Genomic DNA, 18,339 nt, shown 5'->3' with positions numbered 1-18,339 from the left:
TAACTTTATTTTGCTCTCGAAACGATCTTTTCAGTTCTGTCCTTCGAAAACGAAAGGGATTAATTTACACATGTTAATTTACTAAAGGCAGAGGTGACATTTTACCAAAAATGTCAGTTAAACTCTAGTTTTTCATCACAATTAGATGTTAATTTTTGTGGTCATTTAAGACCTTCCAAACAGGTATTCAGCAAAGAGATCCATTGAATGTCTTTCAGTGCGTGGGTGAACCTAAACCAGATGTTCAACTGTTGCGAAGAACTGGTAACGGAAGGGGATACAGAGGGGGAGGGGGAGGGTGCATTCACATCCCTAAATTTGTGTTATGGATGTCTGTGATTCGAACAAAAGGTATGTATGGTAATTTCAAGACTTGTTGCAAGACATTAGTTACTTTTTTGAGACTCTTTAGCCTGTATTAGTCAAAACACATATTAGACAGTATCGTAATGGGGTAGGGTAGAGCGACGTCTCACGATTCTGTGATTGAGCATTTTGACTAAGACAAAATTAAAATAAAATTCGACTAGCAGACAAAGTGAAACAAAGATCTCACTCGTCTTAGCAATTCAGGAAGCATTGTTACAGCGCGGAAGAAACTCCAGACTTTTTTGCCTTTCTTCCAGACTTTATCTTCATTTGCCCTGGAAGACTAGTGTTTACAGATTTCCAAATTTTCCAAGAATTTGAGAATGTACGAACCCCTTGATCTCTCTTCTGTGGACTAGTTTGCGAGGATTTTAGTTTTTGAGAACCTTCAAAAGTTCACACTATAAGCATTATAACATAAGCAAAGCTAAATAAATATTGTAACCGGTTTTTCACCGAATTGTTGTCGAAAACCCCGGGGAGGGGAGGGGGGCGGTAATCAACAGATGCTTAGGAGGGGAGGTGCAGCCCGGGCGTTTAAACCCTGACCCTGTTTAAGACACAATTCTCTGATTTCCCTATCCTGTTTAAGACAGAATTCAAAATTTTCAGACAATCAGACATTTAACCTAAAACCATACCCTGATTAAGACTACTAGAATGAAATAATACACTAGTTTCTTACTGTATTTTAATGCATTGGCAATGAATAACAATAGCGTCCATTGGCGGTCCTTTGCAGATTACTTTTACTTCATTGAAATATACTTCGTTCTTCAAAAGCCCAATAAACAGAAATCTACTCTTATCCTGTTTAAGCCATTAGGTCATGTAGTGATACCCTCTTTAAGACAGAAAGTGATGAAATAGATACCCCGTTCAGGACAAAACACTCTGAAAACCATACCCTATTTAGCCGCACGTCCCCGTTAAGGCCACCTAAGGGAGTACCTCCCCCCCCCCCCCTAACCCCCAGGTCGAAAACGCCAAGCAATTTTATACAAAGACGTCAGAAAACTGTAAATTGATAACGAGTTTACGTAAAGCGGGTACTAATTAGCGTATCTTCCGTAAATCCAACTTTACTCATGATTTCTAATGGGATTGCCGAGCGCGCAAGTAAAAATAAAAGAGAAACCCACGAAACAACAAGAAAAGAAAACAAATAAACATTCAAACAAAACACACACGGTTTCAAAAACTTTGCATTATCGTCGCACAAATCCTAAAACAGCTAAAATCCCATCAGTTTTGAAACCCAACAAACGGTTCTGGAGTGAGACACCTGGTGCCAGACTTGTCCCCAGTCGTCCTTGGGGCGCGGATGAACTTGAAGTCACCCGTTGAGCTAATCGGGAAGACGCGATAAAGCGCTCGGTTCCATGCCTCACAAACGCAGCTACACTCGTTCGAAAAGCGTGATTAGGCTTGGGAACGAGGCTGATCTGGATGCTACTATAGCTGTATGTGGCCGTTTCTTGCTTTTGGCCATCAAGATAGCACGAGGGATCAGTTGAATAAAGTCACCCTGGCAATGCTTTATTTGCTCTCATTAAGAATATTATACATAGTACAAGAAATGTGCCCGCTCATTCTTCTCTTTTGTCTAATCTTATCGTTGAGTTGTTAACATATTAAGCTGAAAATGTGCTATATATGAATTGCATTACCCTTCCATTTAATAAAGTTCCTTTCCGTTAAAAGTCCCGTTTCATGGCTTCTGTGTAATCCTTCCACCCCTTTGCTTCTAATCTCCTAGCGACTATTTCCTATCCTAGTTTCCCAGTTTCAAGAAGCACTTTAAACACGGCCTCCAAGAAAAGCAGTATTTATAGTTTTAACTTTTTTTCTTTAATAATTGTACTTAGATAGATGCATTGTTAGTTGATGATGATTAATATATAGCTGATGGAATTACCGCCTCTAAATAAAGTTAACGAATTCGTAATTCAGCTTGACAAAAAGGCGATAACATCTTTGCAGTTGCCTATCCTGTAAAATCTTGTTTTGTTTTGATTTAGGGAAGTGATTTCTGGAAAACATACTTGTTGATGGGCAAAAAGGGATTCAACAAACCGCTTCCACAAGGCATGGCGGCAAACTTTGAACCCTCCTACATTATTCGTCACGTGTGATTATAAAACAAACTAAATATTATTATAGTTTCGCTTAATTTTTGTTTTGGCTATTTATAATTTCTTTTTGGCATAACCGTTTCACCTGAACAGAACAGTAATTCAATAGTGTGACGTGGTTCTAACATCTGAGTCAGTGCATATTATTCTGGTTTCCAGATATTAATACAGGAGACCTATACTTTACACACAGGCTTTTAGGCAACTCTCCCTTGTTTGAAACCGCGTGATTTGCCTTTCAGTTTCAAAAGTATAAAGTGTGACCAATCAAATAAAAGCTACTGAGCAGTTCTTTCCCGTGGTACGGCTTATTATGCTGAGCTGAGGTGGTTCTAAGTTTTGAGTCTATGGATGAAATCCTAAAGTGTGACCATGAATGAAAGCTACTGAGCAGTACTTTCTATGGTGCTGTTTGTTATGCTGCACAAGGTGGTTCTAACTTTTGAGTGTGTGGATGAAATCCTAAAGTGTGACCATTCAAATGAAAGCTACTGAGCAGTACTTTCTATGGTGCTGTTGTTATGCTGTAAAAGGTCGTTCTAACTTTTGAGTGTGTGGATGAAATCCTAAAGTGTGACCATTCAAATGAAAGCTACTGAGCAGTACTTTCCTGTGGTGCTGTTTATTGTGCTGTAGAAGGTGGTTTTAACTTTTAAGTCTGTGGATGAAATCCTTAAGTGTGACCGCTCAAGTGAAAGCTACTGAGCAGTACTTTCCTGTGGTGCTGTTCAATATGCGGTACAAGGCTGTTCTAACTTTTGAGTCTGTGGATGAAATCCTATAGTGTGACCATTTAGATAAAAGCTACCGAGCAGTACTTTCCTGTGGCTAGATTTGCATGTATACAGGATCCCTGTAGTATATTTAAGCATATATATTTTTTTTGTCTTCGTTTAATTCTGTATGTTTCTACCTTGAACTTATGTAACTTGCTATTAATAACCGGCACGCCCAACAGTTCATTTCCGTGAAATCTGTTGGAAGGCCTAAATCGCGTCAGAAATTCAAATTCAATTCTAAAACCTAGCGTTTGCTTGGGTATACTCTCCTAAACGTTTAGTAACATGGAAAAATGGAAAAAATAACTCCTTTTGTTGTCGAAGGGATGAAAAGTGTTGTTAAGAGAGCTAAATAAGGTCAGCTAACATTTTTGGAAAAACCGTCTCGAACAGCTGGTAAAATTCGGGAGATCGGGTTCTGTTCCCTAAAATTTTCTGTGACTGAAAAATTCAGCTAAAGTATTCGAGCAGTGTACACAAATTAAATAACACTTATCAGCACTGAGACACACGTACCATCGCACAACATATCACCCGGGCAGTGGCAGCCATGGACAGCTGTTTCACCCTTATTGAAGCTCATCAGCATGGCATGGCCGTCGGGTCAAGGAGCGGGAGTAAACCCGCGTATCGGTGACCCTTTACTGCCAAGGCGAGTGCATAGCACTCCTTTAAGCGCCAGCTCCACCGTAGGCAAGTGGTAGCTGTTGGTTGGGAACTACAAAACAATTCTCCCACGGCAATGCGTATGGAGATATTTATTTTGAGCACACAGGTCTGTAAGTGATCCCATCTCCATAGGTGTTGTCGTGGGAGAACTGTTATGCAGTTCCCAACCAACAGCTACCACTTGCCTACGATGGAGCTGGCGCTTAAAGGAGTGCTATGCACTAAATTCATGACTTTTTGCGAGACTCAAGCCTGTATTAGTCAAAACACATACTAGACAGTATCCTCATAAGGTAGGGAAGAGTGACTTCTTACAATTCTGTGATTGACCATTTTGACTAAGACAAAATTAAATAAAATTCGACCACCAGACAAAGTGAAACAAAGATTTAACTCGTGTCAGCAATTCAGTAACCAATAATACAGCGCTGCAAAAACTTAAGACTTTTTTTTCCTTTCTTCCAGACTTTACATTTATTTGGCCTGGAAGACTAGTGTTGCAGATTTCTACGTTTTTCCATGAATTTTAGACCCTTTACCAATCCCGGTCTCTCTTCTGTTAGCTTGTTTTCGAGGATTTCAGTTTTTGCGAACCTTCAATGATTCAAACTATTACAAACATAATACAAGCAAGGCTAACTAAATAATGTAACCAAGTTTTGACCTAATTGTTGTCGAAAACGCCAAGCAATTTTATACAAAGACGTCAGAAAACTGTAAATTGATATAACGAGTTTACGTAGAGACGGTACTAATTAGTGCATCTTCCCTTAATCCCACTTTACTTATGATTTCTAATGGGATTGCCGAGCGCGCTAGTAAAAATAAAAGAGAAATCCACAAAACAACAAGAAAAGAAAACAAATAAACATTCAAACAGAACACACACGGTTTCAAAAACTTTGCATTATCGTCGCCCAAATCCTAAAACAGCTAAAATCCCATAAGTTTTGAAGCCAAAACAAACGGCTCTGGACTGAGACACCTGGTGCCAGCCTTGTCCCCAGTCGTCCTTGACGCGCGGATGAACTTGAAGTCACCCGTTGAGCTAATCGGGAAGACGCGATAAAGTGCTCGGTCCCAAGCCTCACACAGGCAGTTACACTCGCTCGAAAAGCGTGATTAGGCTTGAGAACGAGGCTGAGCTGGATGCTAATATAGCTGTATGTGGCCGTTTCTTGCTATTGGCCATCAAGACAGCATAAGGGATCAGTTGAATAAATTTATCCTGGCAATGCTTTATTTGCTTTCATTAAGATATACATAGTTCATTAGTACAAGAAACGTGCATAGTCATCCTTCTGTTTCGTCCAATCTTATTCAACTGTTAACGTATTCGTATGAAAATGTGCTATATATGAATTTGCTTTACCCTTCCATTTAATAAAGTCTCGTCCCGTTAGCAATCCCGTTTCATGGCTTCTGTGTAATCCTTCCACCCCTTTCTTCTAGCTTCCCACCCACCATTTTCTCCTCTTTCCATGCCCACAAAGAAAAACAGCATTTGTAATTTAATTTGTTTTTCCTTTTTTAATTCTAGTAAGGTAGATACATTGTGAGGTGATGAGAATTAATATATAAAGCTGATGGAATTACCGTGTCTAAATAAAGTTATCCTATCGTACCCCTCTCTTAACAGATTTAATCTTAATTCAGTCTCGCAACAAGGCGGTAACGTCTTTGCAGTTGCCTATCCTGTTTAAAATGCTGTTTCATTTTAATCTAGGGAAGTGGAAAACATAATTGTTGATGGGCTAACAGGGACTCAACAAACCGCCTCCACACGCCATGGTGGCAACTGCTCCGAACCCTCCATTGATAACTACGCCATTTAAATCTCATATTTCATTTATTAATTGATTTACAAAAGCTTAAAAACTCTTTTAACACTCCATCGTGGTTTTGCCGTTCAGTTTCAAAATCCTAAGGTGTGACCACTCAAATGAAAGCTACTGAGCAGTAATTTCCTGTGGTGCTATTTCGCATGTACAGGATCCCTGTATTATATTTTAACAATATTTTTTTGCCTTCAGTTAATTCTGCAGGTTTTCTACAACGTTGATATAACTGACCATTAATCAATTTAATTTAACCCTTATCGTACTGACTTTAAGATCCGGTTACAATCACTCAGACGGACTTTTTTTACAATAGTACACTTGTACTAAACAGGGGCGCCTTTCTCCAGCGACGAAATCTTAACTTTTGTTCAAACCTCAACAAGCTATATATCAAATTAAAGCTTAATAAATTGCCTTACCGATTATAGTGATAAAAACGAATTTTGCTTAAAAACTGCTTTCAAACTCCAATTGTGGAATACCATTTGTTTAAATAATTGACAAAAATTATAGAAAAACAAAAAATAATCAAACGAATTTCTTCCAAAACTTATCTACACAACTCTAAAATGGCAACCAGAGCTGATCACCAGTTCCATCAGCTTAATAAAACAATTATTGGCCAGCTACGCAGGCTATTCACCAGGCAATAATCGTGGCAAGAAAAGCTTTCATCTCGCCTGATGTCACGCCACGCAATTCTAAAGCGCGAGTGCTGTGGCAAGCGATCTCTTCGCTGTAAAGATGTGATCGCTTCCCTGGCATATTTATTAGTTTGGTTTGCTACCTCATCTACAAGGTTATCGGGGAAAAGGAGATAAAAGTAGTCAGAGAATGAAGGATTGTCTGGAAGCTGCACGTTCAGTCATCGATCAGCTGTGAAGTCAAACCTTCGCGGAAGACGTGCTGTCGTCTTCGCTTTCTTCGTCGCTTTCTTCTTCGCTATCGCTCTCTTGCTCACTCCTGTCATCTTCCTCTCCGCTGCTTTCAGAATCACTCGTGTCTTGATCTTCATCGCTATCCTCTCCGCCAACAACTTCAACTATATTTCCTTCGATTCGTCTACAAACAGAATCCTAGCCGCCATCTTTGTTTATTTTGTTGGCATGCAAAATATATTTTTATGCTAATTAATTCTATTATTGAATTCGGGTCTTCGGAACTCTGTCGGGTACTTTATTTATGTTCCTTGGTTGGGCCCAGAACAATAACCGATAAAGGTCCGAGGTCTACCAAGCTTAGCCGTCAGTAAAACAATAGTATTCGGAAACCCGGAATATTCCGGGATCCGTCCACGCGGACGTACACGCGCGTCCGGAATATTCCGGGACCCGCACGAACAGCCGCACCCGATCGCGACGGTTCATTTTGGTGAAATCTGTTGGAAGGCCTTAATCGCATTAGAAATTCGGACTGAATTCTAAAAATTAACGTTTGCTTTTGTAAAGTCTCCTCAAAATTTAGTAAAATGGAAAAATTAATTTCTTTTTCTTTTTTTTTCGAAGAGTTGAAAAATGTTGTTCAGACGGGCCGAAATAAAGTCAGCTAGAATTTTTGGAAAATTGTAAAATCAGTTCTATCAAACCACGCAGACGTTTTTAAGGAACTCGTATTACCTCCTTCCAAGAAAACGACTGCGTGGGAGGCCGGTAAAATTCGGGAGATCGTGTTCTGTTCCCTAAAATTTTCTGCGACTGAAAAATTCAGCTCAAGTATTCAAACATATCAAATTGTGTTACCGCACACAAATATACTTTTCAAGGGCAAAAAAGGTCTTTGCAAACAGAAGACGACATTTCAAGTATTTCACTTAAATATTCTCGTTGGGCGCCCCCGCGGTATATAATACTTAGTATAGTAAGCGCCAATACATACTATTAACGATAGATCGTCTAGTTTTCCTTAATCGTAAAAACCTCAAACAATTCAGTGTGTTCATTGGCCTCGCTTAAATGTCACAACAAAGTTCACTTTTTTAAACGCGTTATTTATGTCTCTCTTGAGAAGAGCATAAACAAAAGGGTTAACTGCAGAGTTTAAAACCAAAATAAGTAGTTTAAATGCTTGATCTTGACACTTTGCGGAATAGACGACAAATACGATGGTACAACGAATGAAAATTCCGTAACATAGAAGAAACAGCCCCACAACGATTCCCATTATTTTAACTGTAGCCTTCTCGTAAGTTTTAAACGCAACGCGGTGATTAAAACGTAACTCGTTTGCCAACATGCGTGCTGCCCGAGCCCTGCGCTGCTTCAAAACAACATGTATCATGGATCCGACGCAGAATATTAACATAATACATGACGAGAGTATTATTCCCAGCCAACTGAAAATATCCAAAAATACAGGCTTTGAAGAAATACGTGAAGATAACGGCAAAATGCTAAGAACAACTGGGATTGCCCAAGAAAAGAAAATCATTTGCTTAACGCGTCGGCTTGTCATGAAGGTCAAGTATTTTAAAGGCTTCACGACGGCGATGTAGCGGTCCAGTACTAGACTGCATAAGTTCGTCACGGAAGCGTAACCGAACAGCCACCTTACCAACTCCATCCAAGGCACCTCAGTTTTCGTGCGCCATTTGCAGCTATTACCACAGATGTGCTTTAAAGGAATAACGCTCAACCCAACACAGAAATCTGCCACCGCAAGTGAAACAACAAAGGCGTTGGTTTTGGTGCGGAGCTGTCGTTTGTTGCCGACCAGTAAAATAATAAATCCATTTCCAGTGATTGTTAGAATGGAAAGAAACCATCCGAGGATCCAAAACCAGGTGTCCATTTGTTCAGTTAAGGCTCTTTATCTGTCGATACCATCAACCGGTCGGTCCCGCAAATGAACGGGACATAATGTGAAAGCCATGTGCCCTTTTGTGAATTGAACTTCCTTGGTCGCTCAGTGTAGATTCTACTCATAAACACAGCGAAATATATACAGTGCACATTCAGCTGTTTCGCTTTTTCAATTGCCTCTTAAAATTTATAAATAAGAGAAGGAAGAGCTTGGGCAGCGTTTTCGATCATGAAGATATTAAAAATACGTCAATTAGAAATTATTATCGATGACAGTCGTCGTTTGATCACTTACCGGCTGACATTTTCACTCCTTTTTAATTTGCTCCACCAATGAAAGAACCATCGCCCACGCTGATTTCTCTCTGTGTCCTTTTTAATTACCAATTAAATGGTGGAACTAGTTACGAAACTGAGCAAGCAAACTTACAGATAAAATTTTCAAACTGTACCTTATAAAAATATCCAAGGCTTCCCAACCAACAGGTACACCCAAAAAACTTCCTCAATTTCGAAATTTTAAAACGCCGCCTTAAAAAGGATATTTGCGTATGTTAGCCCAGTTGATCTGTTCGAATGCTTCAGGTGAATTTTTCAGTTGCTGAAAGGTTTAGGAAATAGAATCCGTTACCCCGAATTTACGAGCTGCTGTTGGCTTTCTGAAAATCATAGCTAACTTTGTTTGACACTCGAAACGACCTTTTCAGTTTGCCCTCTGAAAACAAAAGGGATTATAATTTTCGTATGTTTACGAAAGACTAAAGTGACTTGTCATCCGGCAAAGATATATTGACCCCAGTAAGTTTTCACCACAGTTAAAAAAAAAGTTTTCATTACAGTTAGATGTTAATTTCTGTGGTGATTAAAACCCTCTGAAAAGATATTTATTGAAAGGAACTTTTGAGTGTCTTACAGCAGGTAAACCTAAACCAGATGTCCAACTGATGAGAAAGACTGGTAACGGAAATGGGTACGGGTGGGGGTGCATTCACATCCCTAAATTTGTGTTATGGATGACTGTGGCTCGAAGAAAGGTTTGTATGCAAAATTCAAGACGTTTTTCGAACCATTATTTTCTTTTCTCCAGACTCAAGGTTACTAGTCTAAACACATAAAAGACAGTATCGTAATAGGGTAGGGTGCAGCGATTTCTCACGATTCTACGATTGAATTTAAAATACAATTTGACTACCAGACAAAGTAAGACAAAGATTTCACTCGATGTAGCAACTCAGTAAGCACTGTAACAGTGGTGAAAAAACTCCAGACTTTTTTTCATTTCTTCCAGACTTTATCTTCATTTTGATACTCAGTTCCCAGGTCTAGAAGACCAGTGTTTGTACGAACCCCCGTCTCTTTTCTGTGGACTAGTTTTCGAGGGTGTCAGTTTTTTAGAACCTTCAATAATTCACACTATCAGCAAATATAACACAAGCAAGGCTAAATAAATATTGTAACCGGGTTTTAACCGAATATTGTCGAAAATGCCAAGCAATTTTATACAAAGACGTCAGAAAACTGTAAATTGATAACGAGTGTACGTAGAGCGGGTACTTATTAGCGTATCTTCTCTAAATCCCACTTTACACATGATTTCTTATTGGATTGCCGAGCGCGCTAGAAAGAAAACTAAAGAAATCCGCCACCGCAAGTGAAACGACAAAGGCGTTGGTTTTGGTGCGGAGCTGTCGTTTGCTGTCGACAAGGAAAATAATAAATCCATTTCCAGCGATTGCTAGAATGGAAAGAAACTATCCTAGCAAGGTGTCCATTTCTTCAGTTAAGGCCATTTATTCACTCCTGCAAAAGAAACATGATGTGAAAAATTGTGGCCTTCTGTGAATTGAACTTCCTTGCTGTGTGTATGCTCTTCATACACACAGCGGAATACATAAAAGGCAGATTCAGCTGTTTCGCAACTTTAATTACTTCTTAACATTTGCAAATAAGAAAAGAAAGCGACCGGTCTCCCTTTATGAAGATATTAAAAATATGTCAATAACAAATTGTTATCGATGAAAAGACGTCGCATGATCACTTACCGGCTGACATTTTGACTTCTTTTTTTTATTTAGTCCTCCAAGCATTCCACCAATGAAAGAACCATCGCCCACCTTGGTTTCTCTTTTTGTTGTTTTTTCTCTCTTTAATTACCAAATCAATGGTGCAACTAGTTACGAAACTGAGCAAGCAAACTTGTGAAATAAAAATTTTGAAACTCTGCCTGCTGAGAGCGCCCAAGGCTTCCCAACCAACAGGTGCACCCAAACAACTTCTCAATTTTGAGATTTTAAAACGCCGCCTTAAAAGAGATTTTTGGTACGTTAGACCATTTTGATCTGTCCGAATACTCTAAGTGAAATTTTTCAGTTGCTGAAATGTTTAGGAAACAGAATCCGTTATTGCGAATTTACGAGCTGCTGTTGGCTCTCTGAAAATCCCAGCTAACTTTGGGCGCATTCCTTTTGGAAGCTATTCCGTTTTCGGAATAAACGGAATGTCATTCTATTCATATGTAGCAAACATAACACAAGCAAGGTTAAATAAATATGTTAACCGGGTTTTGACCGAATTTGTTGTCAAAAACACGAAGCAAAAATACAAAGACGTAAGAAAAAAAGGAAATTGATAACGAGTTCACGTAGAGCGGGTGCTAATTAGCGTATGTTCCCTTAATCCCTCTTTACTTATGATTTCTAATGAGACTGCCGAGGTCGCTAGTAAAAAAAAAAGAGAAATCCACAAAACAACAAAAAAGAAAACAAATAAACATTCAAACAAAACACACATGGTTTCAAAAGCTCAGCATAATTTATCGTCGCCCAAATCAGCCTGAAATTCCATCAGTTTCGAAACCCGACAAAAGGCTTTGGACTGAGACACCTGGTGCCAGCCTTGTCCCCAGTTATCCTTGGCGCGCGGCCGAACTTGAAGTCGCCCGTTGTGCTAGAAAATCCTTAATAACAATGACTGGAACCAGGTTTGTGAGCCCACAAAAATTGGCACCCCCACCAAATCCATGTTTTCGCCAAAACCGATGGGCTCTGAAATCTGGTTCCAGTCCTTGTTATCTAAGGTCTTCCGTTGTGCTAATCGGGAAGATGCGCTCAAGCGCTACGTCTGTAAGTGATCCCATCTCCATACGCATTGCCGTGGGAGAACTGTTTTGCGGTTCCCAACCAACAGCTACCACTTGCCTACGGTGAAGCTATGCACTCGCCTTGGCAGTAAAGGGTCACCGATACGCGGGAGTTGCGGGTTTACTCCCGCTCCTTGACCCGACGGCTATGCTATGCTGATGAGCCCCAATAAGGGCGAAACAGCTTTCGATGGCTGCCACTGCCCGGGTGATATTGTTGTGCGCATGGGTACGGTATTGGCCATACCACGGGGATGGTACGTGTGTCTCAGTGCTGATAAGTGTTGTTCACAATGGAAGTTCGACTCGCTCGATCAGCGTGATTAGCACTTGGGAACGAGGCTGACCTGCATACGAGTATAACTGTATGTGGCTTTTTCTTGCTGTTTGCCATCAAGGCAGCATGAGGGATTAGTTGAATAAAGTTATCCTGGCAATGCTTTATTTGCTTTCATTAAAATATACATAGTTCATTAGTACAAGAAAGGTGCCCGCTCATCCTTCTCTTTTGTCCAATCTTATCTTTGAGCTGCATGTATGAAAATGTGCTATATATGAATTGCATTACCCTTTGATTTAATAAGTCCTGTCCCGTTAGAAATCCCGTTTCCCGCTTCTGTGTATTTCTTCCAACCCCTTTCTTTTAGCTCCCAACCCACCATTTTCTACCCGCTTTCCCACCCCACCTTTTACATAGTTCTCTTAATTCAGTCTCGCAACAAGGCGGTAACGTCTTTGCAGTTGCCTATCCTGTTTTAAATGCTGTTTCATTTTAATCTAGGGAAGTGGTTTATGGAAAACATACTTGTTGGTGGGCAAAGAGGGTTTCAACAAACCGCTTCCACACGCCATGGCGGCAAACTTCGAACCCTCCGTTGAGTTTGTGAATGTTCACAACGCCATCTAAACCTCACATTTTATTTATTAATTTATTTATTTAATATATATTTTATATTTACTAATATTTGTAAAAAGCTCCTTAAACACCCCGGTTATTCATTTTGAGATAGACTGTTCACAGTCCCTCTATTTACCCGTGCGATTTTCGAGACCGGTACGCTTCGATGGAGCTGCGTCATCTTGGTTTGTAAAAGCGAGTACGATCTGGGGAGAGTGTCTAAACTACCGAGGGGAGGAGAGGAGAATATACTATACTAACACCCACTCCCGCTCCCCGCGGTAGTTTAGACACTCTCCCCAGATCGCGCTCGCTTTTACAAACCAAGATGGCGGCGGTTCCATCGAAACATACCGGTCTCGAGAATCCAACGGAAAAATAGGGGGACTGTGAACAGTCTAATTTTGAGACGTGGTTCTAGCTTCTGAGTCTGTGCATATTATTTTGTACAGGTGGTTTCTAGATATTGATACTCTAGACTTATACCTTACTCAGGGGCTTTTAGGCAACTCTCCCTTGTTTGTAATCGCGTGGTTTTACCTTTCAGTTTGAAAATTATAAAGTGTGACCAATCAAATGAAAGCTACTGAGCAATACTTTTCCGTGGTGCTGTTTATTAAATTAAGCTGTACAAGGTGATTCTAATTTTTGAGCCTGTGAATGAATTCCTAAAGTGTGATCATTCAAATGAAAGCTACTGAACAGTACTTTCCTGTTGCTAGATTTGCATGTACAGGATCCCTGTAGAATATTTTAACATATATTTTTTTCCTTCGGTTAATTCTGTATGTTTCTACAAACTTATGTAACTCTCCCAGACGGCATTAGGAACATTTCCAATTTTTTAGTTTTTAGACGTCTTATTAGAAACATGTAGACTTTTTTATCGATCTTATCCTTTTTACCTTTTATTTTTTAGATAGCTATATTTGTAATTTTTTTGTATTCTTACGTTAGATTTATGCAGGGCCTCAGTGAAAACCACATTTTGTGACGTGGGCTCCCTGTTAAAATATCTTATTTATTATTACTATCAATATTTAAGAGTCAATGTCTGAGAAAACCGGGCAAAATCTGAAAAAGCTGAAAGATGGGGGTCGGCCAAATTATTCCATACTAACATCATAGATAGGTTAGGTGGACTTATGGAAAAATTTACTAAAGTTTACTCTTCAAGTGTTTTGGTATAGGAGAAATGAGATCCACTCTCCATCACCCTCTCAGGTCCTAGTTTTTCTGGTAAATTTGACCCAAATTTGACAGCCAGCAAAAACTGTAAAATTTAGCGAACGGAGTTCATGTTTTGTACCTGATATAAATGGTCATAGAACTTCTTGTAAAAAGCCAGAGATTGCGAAATAAGCAAAAGTCACTCTACAACATTTACTTTTGGAATACCTATATTTCGTATCTGCGAATGAGCAAGAAATTAGCCATTTTCGAACTCACGCAGAACACACAACTAAATCTTCAGCAACAATCGGATGCTAAAACCAAACACTCTTACCTTCCCTCTATCAGAATCAGCAATAATCTTTTTGGGCCATTCAAACAGCAAGATGCTTCACCACCTCCATTACTCCTACCACTCGTTGTCATGTACAGCACGACACGACGCAAGCAATGTGCCGATTAAGCCGCTCTTAGATTCCACATTGGATTTCTCCACGGTTAAATATATGCAGTTGACTAAAGTGGTCGCCAAAAAATCAGAACCCCTCTCTGGCCAATTTAACTGAAGGAAAATTTAAAAAGAAATATGAACTAAACAGAACGACGCCATCTTGAGTTGGATTGCTCTCAAGGGACTGGGACCTACTTATTTTTACTTTGGGTAGGGAGGGAACAGGGAAGGACCTATCGCCGGCGCATTGTTGCTAGAAACGTCTGTTTGTCGCGATAAACAGCTCAAGATCTGACCAAGTAATGACATGAACGAATCATGCTCAAAATAGAGCCAGCAGAAGCGTGCAACAGCGTGAAAAAATAACTTCATTGGATTTTTTGTGAGCGCGCGGCTTTTGATGTACATTTCCACCGTCAAGAAATCAGAGATATCCAACTCCCGCGTTCTTCACAACTCGATAAAGCACACTAAAGCATGAACAACTGGAATATTTGAATTTAATAACAAAAATTGCAATGCCTTTATAAGAAAGTTTCCGTTTAGTAACTTCGAAAGAAGTTCCGTTATTTGACACTTGTACTACCTAGTAAAACAAATCTCTGTACAATGTATAAGCAAACTGATCACAGTTATTACTCAATAAATTGACTCTCCTAGGTTAATCTCTCATAAAATACGATATTTCAACAGGGAGCCCACGTCACAAAATGTGGTTTTCAGTGAGGCCCTGAACAAATCTGACGTAAGAATACAAAAAAAATTACAAATATAGCTATCTAAAAAAAAAAAGTAAAAAGGATAAGATCGATAAAAGAGTCTACATGTTTCTAATAAGACGTCTAAAAACTAAAAAATTGGAAATGTTCCTAATGCCGTCTGGGAGAGCGTTCCAGTCATCTACCGCATGACAAATAAAGCGATACCGACCCCATGAGCGCTTTGATTGTGGTTTACATTGATTGTGATTGTGATTGTGATTGTGCTCTACTCGACACGCTCCCCTGTGAATCACTGAGGAAAGCTGAAATATGATCTCTACCTTTACCGCAAAGCAATCAGATTGGATGTGTGAAATAAGTAGAAACAGTGTTCTACCTTTAAAATAAACTGCGTAAAACTAAAGATAACTGACGGAAAATGTGCGCTTGATATTTAGAAAAAAGAATTTTCCTTTCAGATCCCCTTTGGGTTGGAATTTCCTTTTTCCTATAGATAAGTGCCTTTTCCAGGGTATGTTTGCTTTTGCTTCCGATCTTTTGTTTACTTATTTTGAACTTTGCTAGTTCCGTTGGTCTGCCAATGAACACATGTCGTGAAGCGAAATATTTACCTAGGAGCCCTCACTGAATACGTCATTTGGTTTTAATAAAAGCGTTGGACTTATCATTCCGGCTTGTCATGTACACCAGAAGGCCCTTAGGAGTATGCGCTTTTTGGTTATAAAAGCTGCTATTGAAAACTTACACAACAAATTAACAAAAAATTAGTTTTGGCTTTATTATCTCCGCTTTGATACCTTGATAAATATGATAGGAGACGGGAAGGAGGAGCTGCCGGACCGTCAAGCACGCTATCAGAGAATAAACAAATAACATCACGTTAACGTAGAATCTGCAACGCCCGACTCTTAAACTCCACTGGGATCATCACAAAATTGTCTCCGGGTCGAAAAAATAAAGAAGTTATATATCGGTCCAAGGGAACAGTAATCAAAGGTAGCAAGGAGGTAGCATCCTCCACTTTAAATCTGCTTGAATGGCCTTTTCGACAAGTGTTACACAGGGCTGAAACAATATTTGAAATGTTGATTTCAATTGAATGAGATGTTTGTTACATTGTAACAAAACAACGCATCTGATTAATTAGCAGAGATTTCCGAACTGATATGAAACTACACGTAAGGTGAAAATATCTTTAGGTAACATATAAAGAGTACATTAAATACCAAAAATAGGTGAATTGCGAGAAAATAATTTAAATATTGGCTTATTGTACATACCGGATCCTATTGGAACTGAAACTTGAAACTCCTGGTATATTTCTTCCGACACCTGTTTGTTTACCCGACGAGGATTTTTAAATTTTTTCGCTTCACCTCTGTGAGATGGGTGAGAACAACTGGATTTTAACTTCTGGTAATGTGTTGTTAATTCGTATTTGTGCTTTGGACATTTCCCTGTCTTCCTCTGATAGAGAATGCAATCCGGCGCGATTGAGAATAACATCAGCTTCGTTAATCCGTGTCCCTAAGCCTCGACTTCGATCCACTGACACCCAGATTAGTTAGATAATCTGTTAAATCCTTTCTGTATGATTTTAGAGGAATAACATAAAGCTCATTTGGCGCTGATGGTGTTGGACCGCATACACGGGCGACAGTTGAAAATGAGCAGCTCATTTTGCGTTGTACATTACACTTCTGACTGCAATATAAATACTGTCGCAAAAGACTGGAGCGAAGACCATATGTCACGTAATAAATGTAAATATGGTAGGAACAAAATTGTCATAAAATACTTTCGTACGTGTATAGTCTCTTACGATATAAAATAATATGACGTTATTTTTTCGGATTTTTTTCCCTTTGTATTAAAACAAAATAGGGTTTCTGCAAGTGAATCTGCAAATAAGACTTCCAACTGGGCTACGGTGTTGTTTCTCCAAATTACTCTTGTGTTTTTGGCTCTTATTTGATTCGTTGTAATCATGTCTTTGACAATTCAAGACAGCTTGACCCAGAAACTTCGCCTAATCAAAGCCCACAAAATGCAGATTAAATTTCAAACCGATTTTCCCTGCCCAGCAAGCATAACAACATGTAGGCCATTTAATAAGCAAGGAAAATGGTTGTAACTCTCGTTGGTATCTTCATTTCCCAATAGTTTGTTATTCCTTGCCACTTACGGCATGAGCCTAAACCAGCCTTCCTTAAATCAAAAAGCTTACTTATGAAAAACAGCGTGGAACAATCATTCATGGCCAGCCTGGCTCCCTTACTACCAATCAACTAGTTCCCAGTCTATCCCGAGTGAACAAATTCAACATGGCGTCGTTTTGTTTATTTTCGCGTTTTCTTGATTTTCTTTCCGTTAAATTCGCAAGAGAGGAGATTTGAACTTTTTGTGGAACTAATTTGATCAACTGAATATTTTTAACTTAAGACAAACCCAATGCGAAATCCAGGAGCGGCTTAAACGGCACATTGATTGCGTCGTGTCGTGCTGTACATGACATCGAGTAGTAGGAGAAATGGAGGTGATGTAGCATGTTGCTGTTTGAATGGCCCAAAAAGATTATTGCTGATTTTAATAGATGGAAGGTAAGAGTGTTTGGTTTTGGCATCCAGTTTTTGCTGAAGTTTCAGTTGTGTGTTCTGCGTGAAGTCGAAAATGGCTAATTTCTTGCTCATTTGCAGATACGAAATATGGGTATTCCAAAAGTAAATGTTGTAGAGTGACTTTTGCTTATTTCGCATATCTCTGGCTTTTTACAAGAGGTTCAATGTCCATTTATATCAGGTACAAAACATGAACTTCGTTCGCTGAATTGTACAATTTTTGCTGGCTGTCAAATTTGGGTCAAATTTACCAGAAAAACTAGGACCTGAGGGGGTGATGGAGAGTGGATCTCACATCTCCTATACCAAAACACTTGAAGAGCAAACTTTAGTATATTTATCCATAAGTCCACCTAACCTATCTATGATGTTAGTATGGAATGATTTGGCCGACCCCGATCTTTGACCTCCTGCCTGGTTTTCTCAGACAATAACTCTTAAAAACCAGCGCACCCAACGGTTCATTTCGGTGAAATCTGTTGGAAGGCCTTAATCGCATCAGAAATTCGGATTGAATTCTAAAACCTAGCGTTTGCTTGGGTATAGTCTCGTAAAAGTTTAGTAACATGGAAAATTATTTCCTTTTGTTGTCGAAGTTATGAAAATTGTCGTTAAGAGAGCTAAATAAGGTCAGCTAACATTATTGGAAAAACCACCCCGCGAGCAGCTTGTAAAATTCGGGAGATCGGGTTCTGGCCTTAAATTTTCTGCGACTGAGAAATTCAGCTGGAGAATTCGAACAGTATC

This window comes from Pavona decussata, unplaced genomic scaffold, assembly GCF_977016875.1.
Source record: "Pavona decussata unplaced genomic scaffold, jaPavDecu1.1 SCAFFOLD_100, whole genome shotgun sequence".
NCBI classification, from domain to species: domain Eukaryota; kingdom Metazoa; phylum Cnidaria; class Anthozoa; order Scleractinia; family Agariciidae; genus Pavona; species Pavona decussata.
The sequence above is the reverse complement of the archived record's forward strand: the minus strand, read 5'-3'. Positions refer to the sequence as shown.